Source organism: Tubulanus polymorphus, chromosome 5 (genome assembly GCF_964204645.1).
Source record: "Tubulanus polymorphus chromosome 5, tnTubPoly1.2, whole genome shotgun sequence".
In the NCBI taxonomy this organism is placed as follows: domain Eukaryota; kingdom Metazoa; phylum Nemertea; class Palaeonemertea; order Tubulaniformes; family Tubulanidae; genus Tubulanus; species Tubulanus polymorphus.
In genome coordinates, this window is record NC_134029.1 from 14,983,794 (window position 1) to 14,992,817 (window position 9,024).

Below are 9,024 nucleotides of genomic sequence, written 5' to 3' on the forward strand. Positions count from 1 at the left end.
AATATTTTGGTTTTGTCGCCCGCGACAATTCATTATTTTGGTTTTATCGCCCGCGACAATTCATTCTTTTGGTTTTGTCGCCCGCGAAAATTCAATATTTTGGTTTTATCGCCCGCGACAATTCATTATTTTGGTTTTGTCGCCCGCGACAATTCATTATTTTGGTTTTATATTTTGTTTTTGTCGCCCGCGACAATTCAATATTTTGGTTTTATCGCCCGCGATAATTCATTACTTTGGTTTTGTCGCCCGAGACAATTCATTATTTTGGTTTTATCGCCCGCGACAATTCATTTTTTTGGTTTTGTCGCCCGCGACAATTCAATATTTTGGTTTTATCGCCAGCGACAATTGAGTATTTTGGTTTTATCGCCCGCGACAATTAATTTTTTTGGTTTTGTCGCCCACATTATTAGCTTTTAAATAATTAGGCCAATTAATAATGTTATAAAGACTTATGCTTTCGCCTATTTTGAAGTCGATTAATCTGATATAGTATGGAAGCGATAAAGGGCCTCGAGTTGTCGCGTTCAAACTCGACAAGTCGCCATATTTATGTCGATATATCGCGATATATCGTGTCAAGTCCACATGAATATGTCTACATATCGTGACGTTTTCACGACAAATTTCGCTTATTTGCTCATTTTCCACGGACAAGCCGTCATTTGAAGACATGTCTAAATTTAAGATGAGGACGCCAGTAATATGACGACTGAGTTTCAAGTCGTCATGAATATGTCGACTTGTCGCGAGGAAAGTGGTCGTGAAAACGAAATATGTCGTCAAAACGTCACGATATATCGACATATTCAATAATATGGCGACTTGTCGAGTTGGAACGCGTCATCTCGAGGCCCCATATCGCTTCCGTAGATATAGTGTCGAATATTAAGGTCATTTTGGCAGATTCTTCTTTTTAAAAGTGATATTAAAGCAATCATTCAAGTGATCCTACTTAATGAAAGATCTACGGAAGCGATAAAGGGCCTCGAGTTGTTGCGTTCCAACTCGACAAGTCGCCATATTTATGTCGATATATCGCATCAATTCGACATGAATATGTCGACATATCGTGACGTTTTGACGACTTGAAACTCAGTCGTCATATCACTGGCGTCCTCATCTTTCAGCAACGCCAGTCACATGGAGTCGTACGTGTTCTACTTTCTGCGACGCGACACGATTGTCACAACCAACCGACGCGCTCTTGCGACTGGCAGAAACTAGTCGCACACAATCGTATTGCAAGCGACTTGCATCGAAACTTGCGATGCAACGCGAGGATTGCATCGTGTCACAAGACCAACCTACGTCTGGCTTTAAGTTACTGCGGAGCACCAGAAATATCTTTTTTCTTCGTTCAAAAGACCTTTCGCTTGAAAATTCTTTCGTCGGAACAAACTTCATTTCGTTCGAACCAATAATATTCTATACAATTGAACCAATTTGAAAAAATCGTTAGAACAAAGTTGAACAAACTTTTTTTTGTCCAAACGAAAGGTTTTTCGTTCGAACAATCATTCAATTGAACAGAATCGTTTTAATTTGAACAGAATTTTCTTGTCAGAACATTAAGTTTTTCGTTCTAACAAGTATATTGAAAAAAGTTTTTTCTCCGAACCGAAAGTATTAAGTATTTCGTTCAATCGAACAGAATTGTTTTCATTCAAACATTCGTTCGAAAAAATTGTTTTCGCTCAACCAATTTTTTTTTCATTATTTCAACAATAACATAGCTTTTTATTCGAACACATTTTTGTCAGAATGAAGAAAAATTTTGGTTCAAGCAAAAAGCGTATTGTTCGATCAAACAGAATTATTTTCATTCGAACAAGATTTTCTTGTTGGAACATTAAGTTTTTTGGTCGAACAGCGTGTAAAAGTCGATTTGGAAATTTGCTCGGTCTGGTATATTTTGGATTACTGTGTATGCCATTTGTCAGGACATTAGACAGAAGACGACTTAGGATACTACCTTGCGTGACTCCACTAGTTTGACCGACTTATTCCAAGATGAGGCGTTCCGTTGATTTCAGCTACAAGTTTTCGTTCAGAGATAACTGCTGAGCCATTTAGGCGACCTATCATTGATACTGTTTCCTAATAGCCTGTTTAGTAATGGCTGATTTTGTGCCTTATCAAATGGTTCGTCAAAATCCACCGTTGAACAGGATTCTAAGACTGTGCAGAAAACCCGTTATCGCTTCTTTGCAGCTATATTTATTATTATTATTTTTTTCCACACTTTTTTTGTCAAAAGTACATAGGCTTTTTTACATTACCGCTGTTGCCGATACAATCTGTCTGATATCATTCAGCTAACTTCGATCTACAAATACTCCGTGCGAATTTTGAAGAATCAACGTTACAAAAGCACTGTCGGGCCGTAAACATCGAAAATTGAGCCCCCATTCAAAGAGCCGACATGTTTTTCTAAGTCGTCTTTACGAAATATACCGCACGTTTCTTGTCACATCGATTATCAATTCAAGCATAAATTAACAAATTTATTACCCAGAGATTTGCACAGTCTGTCGCGGTTTTTAAAAACTAATTTTAACAATAGCCCATTTTCCTCATCAAATCATATTACCGATATACAGGAAATTTACTACTTTAGATTTTAAAAGCACTGTCGAGCCGTTAACATCGACGAATCGACGTGTGTCACTACATCGTCGTTCCGGGGATCAGCTGCGAGTTTCTCCTCATCATGAGAATCGAATCGAGTACAAATTAATTTATTACTACCAGTGAATTGGTTGCGGGCTTCAAGCATTTAGTTTAACAATACCTATTTTTCTTTACCAAATTAACCGTGTATTTACTAAGATAATCATAAGTATACCGGGGAGTCGTAGGCCTAGACGAAACACGCCGGAGAGATATAGCGGAGAAAAGCTGTTATGTCGACGAGGTATCAAAATAAAAGAATGTATTACTTTATTCGGCCGCGGGCTTCAACCTCTATATCAATACCATCAATACTCGATATTTCCTACAGTACATACCGATCATTGTCAAATGCACAAGGTATTTACTAAATACAAGTATATAACACACTCCTTTCCGTATACTGGACTCGTCACATTCGAGTAAGCGTTCGCTGTGGGGGAAAGGAGATCGTTCGCTGTGTCGCTTGAAGTGTTTATCGAGTTTTACGTGGCTTTAGGCCTACCGGTACTGAGCTTTACTGTCTCAAACAAACACAGTATAATTGTTGCGTTTATTAACGGACTCATTGGATCGAACTTCAAAACAAAATTTACGATATTTAGGTGGGTTGTTATTCAATAGGCCTACGACCAATCTGTCCGGATGTTAGGCCTACACATATACATAGGCCTACATAGGCTAGTAGCCTCTACTAGGTTAAAGCTACCTTAAGTGCACTGTAAAGGAGGAATCAGATTTATTAAAATGCACGTTAATTAGTGATTAACTGGTTGTGATTTGCAACTATCAATCACAATTATCAATTTTATTGCCAAAAATGAAGATTTTTTGAAATTGAGTTTTTTCATCATAAATGAAACTGGTATTTCATTGATTCCTAATGACTTAAGCAGGACGTAGTTCGACCTTGCGACGGCTTGTGACTCACTGCAACGCCAATCACAGCGACCGCCAGTGACGATTGTGTCGCAACGACTCATCGACCTACGCTCCCTTGCGAGGGGTTGCGACTTTCAGCAACGCCAGTCACAAGAGTTGCATGTGTTCTACTTTCCGCGACACGACTGACACTACCAACCGATGCGCTCTTGCGACTGGCAGAAACTAGTCGCACACAATCGTATCACAACCGACTTGAACCGAAACTTGCGATGCGACCCGATAAGCAGGGCGTAGGTCGGCCTTGCGACGACTTGTGACTCACTGCAACGCCAATCACTGCGACCGCCAGCGACGATTGTGTCGCCACGACTCATCGACCTACGCTCCCTTGCGACTGGTTGCGACTTTCGGCAGCGCCAGTCACAAGAAGTCGCACGTGTTCTACTTTCTGTGACGCGACACGACTGTCACAACCAGCCGACGCGCTCTTGCGACTGGCAGAAACTAGTCGCGCACAATCGTATCGCAACCGACTTGCACCGAAACTTGTGATGCAACGCGAGGATCGCATCGTGTCACAAGACCAACCTACGTCCGGCTTTAAGTTACTGCGGAGCACCAGAAATATCTTTTTTTTCGTTCAAAAGACCTTTCGCTTGAAAATTCTTTCGTCTGAACAAAATTTATTTCGTTCGAACCAATAATATTCTATTCGATTGAACCAATTTGAAAAAATCGTTAGAACCAAGTTGAACAAACTTTTTTTTGTCCAAACGAAAGGTTTTTCGTTCAAACAATCGTTCAATCGAACAGAATCGTTTTAATTTGAACAGAATTTTCTTGTCAGAACATTAAGTTTTTCGTTCGAACAAGTATATTGAAAAAAGTTTTTTCTCCGAACCGAAAGTATTAAGTATTTCGTTCAATCGAACAGAATTGTTTTCATTCAAACATTCGTTCGAAAAAATTGTTTTCACTCAATTTTTCATTTCAACAATAGAATAGCTTTTTATTCGAACACATTTTTTGTCAGAATGAAGAAAATTTTTGATTCAAGCAAAAAGCGTATTGTTCGATCTAACAGAATTATTTTCATTCGAACAAGATTTTCTGGTTGGAACATTAAGTTTTTTGGTCGATTTGGAAATTTACTCGGTCTGGTATATGTTGGATTACTGTGTATGTCATTTGTCAGGACATTAAACAGAAGACAACTTAGGATACTACCTTGCGTGACTCCACTAGTTTGACCGACTTATTCCAAGATGAGGCGTTCCGTTGATTTCGGCTACAAGTTTTCATTCAGAGATAACTGCTGAGCCATTTGGGCGACCTATCATTGATACTGTTTCCTAATAGCCTGTTTAGTAATGGCTGATGTTGTGCCTTATCAAATGCTTTGTCGAAATCCACCGTTGAACAGGATTCTCAGACTGTGCAGAAAACCCGTTATCGCTGCTTTGCAGCTATATTTAGGGTTTTCTGTTACATCACAGAAAACCCTATTGAGATTCACGTGTTTCTAATTATTAGGGTTTTCTGACTTTCGTCGAAAACCCTTTTATAATTCTGTTGATTGTTATTATTATTATTTACATATTTTCCACTTTTTTTCGCACATAAAATTCATCTCCTATCAGATTCGACAACTAACTGCTTCTAATTGAAATGTAGAATTCTGATAGTAATATAACACGCATTCGCTCCGCGTAGATTATACCTATGCACTCTCCGTCCTATTTTAAACTTAAAATTACTTACTGAAAGATAACACCGGATGATAGTAGCAATCGCGACTAGCCCTGTCGGGTACTCCCACTAACGATAAAAACAGCGTCCTGTCCTGTGGCATGGTGGATAAGGTGTTTGACTCCCAACTGAGAGGTCGAGGGTTCGAATCCTAGTGAAACCATGCGTTATCACAGTACAGCGCCGGCGCGCAACAATTGTTTTATTAATGAAACAACATGGTGGTTGGTTGAAATCATTTTCGGCTTAAATTTATCGCGAGTTTTAGGACTTTAATGAATTTCACGAAACCATGATATCTAAAATGAGTCAATTGATTAATTCTATTCGTAAATCAATTTACGTTGGCTACATTTCCTGAAGATTTCGGGGTCAAATCAATGTGATATGGACAGAAATTGTAGGAATTTCCACACGGAATTTTACTTCCGCGTTCAGTTGACGACTCGTATCGATGACAACGACAGCAGAGTTTATGTATTCATAGAACTATAACGGATATTCCGTTATAGTTCTATGATGTATTTTAAGGTGAGAATCCGTTAACCAGGGAATGTATTAAATGATTTCTTTAATAATATGAGTATGGTAGCAAATGAGTAGGCCTACTCGGTGAAGCAATGATCATTGTTGGCTACTTACTTAATGCCTAGCTTTTTTGGGGGATGCGCCTAGAATAGATTTAGGCCCTAAATATAATGGGTAGAGCCAGTCAGTGGAATGCCTTAATAGCAGCTAGTTATGGCCTGGTTTACACTGAATGTGCATGACAATTTATTTTGATTACTTTCTTTCCAGCTATTATTCGTGGAATGAACTGGGCACTACGGTCTTCAATTCCTTTGCGGATTCTTGCAGGAATATTAAACCACAGTGCGCAAATGTATGTTTAAAATTAGGCTTTTTCGACATTGACAGCCAAAGACGTAACTTAACACGCTAACTTAGGCGCAACTGTCTCAGATGCTGTAAGTACTTGACGCTTTGCGTAATTTTTTTTTGGAATGCAATATTTGGATAAGTAATCAGTCGTGCTAACGTACATGCAGAATTGGATTCATTGTAATTATGGGATGATAATTCATGGGCGTCACGAGTCCTGCGACATACCCTTGATATGAAGCTTTTTTAATGTTAATCATTGACTTGTTTTGGAGTAAACTGAATAGCCCTAAAAATACCAATGCCACGTGGCTTGGTGTCTATGCTCTACGAGACTGTAGCAATAGATTTTCACAACAAACTCATGATTTCAAATAGTCTCCTAAGATATCTATATATTATTTCGCTCCTTACCTAAGTAATTCTTACATTTGATTGCTTAATTACAGATGGAAAGAGGTCAGATGGCATGAAAATCGACTGTGGCTAATTGGCGCGAGTAACCAAAATGCTTCAATCATCAGGGGTACAGAAAGTAGCCGAAGATGAATGAAAACTTCACCTTGATGATCATCAGTTGATTTTGCTATAATTATTTGCCTGGATATATCCTTCATTTCAAAATCTGATTTCAGTAGAAATTCTTTCAATAAAATATTTTGAAGATTGAATTTGAATTGATCTTAAAACCAGAGAAAGCATTCAGAAATTTAGAAAATCCTTGACTCATAATCAAATTCTGTGAAGTCAGTTAAGGTCTTTTTGGTCGAATCAAGCCGAGGGCTCAGGTGACTAAAACTCAATTCCTCACTGTCTTATAATGCCGTTTACACACTGAAACACTTTGGGCTGTGTAAGTGTTATTTGGATAAGTCCACAATATAAAAACCGCCCTGCCCCGCTGCATCTGAGACGTCAACAAGTTAGACTGTATTGCTTCGATGACAAACTGACTCCTACGCAAGATGACCATCCAATTCAAATGTAAATTAAGAAAGAAAACAACAAAACTAGTTGCGTTGATCAACAAAAATAAATCAATAGTTTATTACAATACTTCAATTTCAAAATGAGGATAGGAAAAAGTGAACAATAAGTGTGCTTGCCATGCGTCTTTAAATATTTCCCAAGTATATGTCTTTGTCTGGCCACCACCTGCCTCGACGTCAGACTTTTTCGAGATTTTCGCTAAAAATACGAAACAAGACAAAATTGATGGATGGGAATCATACATGCTACATTCACTTTTACTGCGAACATTGGAATGAGCTAAAGCAATTTTCTAGGAGGAAAAATTGAGTCAAATGATGTTTCAAAATCTGGACGGGAAAAGTTTTACTGAATTGTATGGCTAATGGCAAATACATGTTTATATTGATAAGGTAAATATCTGTATAAAAGGTTGTATAGCAACTTGAATTTAAGGATTAATGCAATAGGTCTCTTATTCTAAAAGACGAGTGAGCCATACTTACTAGATTGGTCATGTGAATCAACATCAAATTTAGAACTATCATCCAGTTTTAGTTTTCAATCAAAGACTAACATGAAATAAAGTACATATTTTTCTGATAACAACCTGGAATGAATTAAAATAAATCTGAGGAATTCACCAAATTTCTGTATCGAACCCCTAATAGGGCCTATATAACCTATAGATTGATACTTACATACGACAAATTGACGAAGACACTTCATTTGACAGTATACAAACTCGCGGACAAACTCCCAAAATGAATCATGTCCTATTCACCTAGAATCAAACAAAATACAACTAAAAAATTCACAATACAGATTTCGGTTTCGAATCCTTCAAATAGCTGTTTACTTACATGAAACGAATTATCAAACTACTTCTGCCGACAGCATACCAACTCGCTGACAAACCCCCGAAATGAAACATGTCATGATAAACATCTTGAATTAAACGTAATAAAGCTACAAAATTTACAAAATGTCGGTTTCAAATCCCTCAAATAGCCTTACACTTACAAATAATGGATTATCAAACAACCATGAACTCCCACAACGCCACATGTCTTTGATAATCTACAGTGAAAACCTGGAATTAAATGAAATAAATCTTAAAATTCCGATTTGAACCCAACGTAGGCCCTCTCTCTACTTGTAGGCCTAAGATCTTGAAATAGGATAAATAATGTTATGATGAAAGAGGCATAATGGTTCGGAAAAAATTGAATTCAATATGGCTCTTGGCCCGGCAAAGTTTGCTTTTGAAATATCCTTTTGATTAGGCCTAGTTACACATTTTAAAAGCAAATTTCATTTTGCATCAAACTAAAAGCGGCTTTGTTGAGGAAAAGATTCGTTTGAGTCGTAAAATTTATAGCCTAGAACCAATTTCTTGGTCAAAGCGTGATGCGCAATTTTGACTGGGTCTTATTATTTCCACGTGGTAGTGGACAGAAAATTTGAATAGGCCTAAATAATAGAATAATCTTTCTTAGGTTTCATGATAAAGATGCAGCATTAACATAGATTAATGCTTATCTTTTACAATTAGGCTTATGTTTCAAAGGAAAACGCCCACAGTTGGTCGAACAGGGGTTAGGCATTGATGGTAGAGGGGCTGTGTGTGTGCTGAAACAGAGATAAAAATGCACGGGAACGAGTTTGTCGAGTGGAGCTTATTATTCCATCAGGGATAGTGTACTATAGTAATGACTAATGTTATTGTTATATATCAAAATATTCCTTATTAGTTCCGCTGCATCGCTAAAAACAAATTGAGATAGGTTTCCCTGCATTTTTTTACATATTACATCACTTACAACGATAAACGTCCGTCGCCGACTGAAAAATTCACAAAAA

At 37.8% G+C, this 9,024-nt stretch overlaps 2 long non-coding RNA genes across 3 annotated transcripts; one reads left to right on the top strand and one right to left on the bottom strand.

Moving 5' to 3' along the window:
• Positions 1-5,539: 5,539 nt before the first annotated feature.
• LOC141906409 (uncharacterized) lies at positions 5,540-6,760 on the top strand. Its single transcript, XR_012619327.1, has 3 exons — positions 5,540-5,841; positions 6,109-6,278; positions 6,642-6,760. It is a non-coding gene; the product is annotated as an uncharacterized LOC141906409 (long non-coding RNA).
• A 512-nt stretch (positions 6,761-7,272) lies between these two features.
• LOC141906160 (uncharacterized) lies at positions 7,273-9,024 on the bottom strand. Of its 2 annotated transcripts, XR_012619313.1 has the most exons (6): positions 8,985-9,001; positions 8,185-8,254; positions 8,025-8,070; positions 7,863-7,945; positions 7,668-7,771; positions 7,273-7,380 (listed from the first exon to the last, which is right to left on the bottom strand). It is a non-coding gene; the product is annotated as an uncharacterized LOC141906160 (long non-coding RNA). The 2 variants fall into 2 exon arrangements; XR_012619312.1 differs by having other exon boundaries at positions 8,025-8,254; positions 8,985-9,024.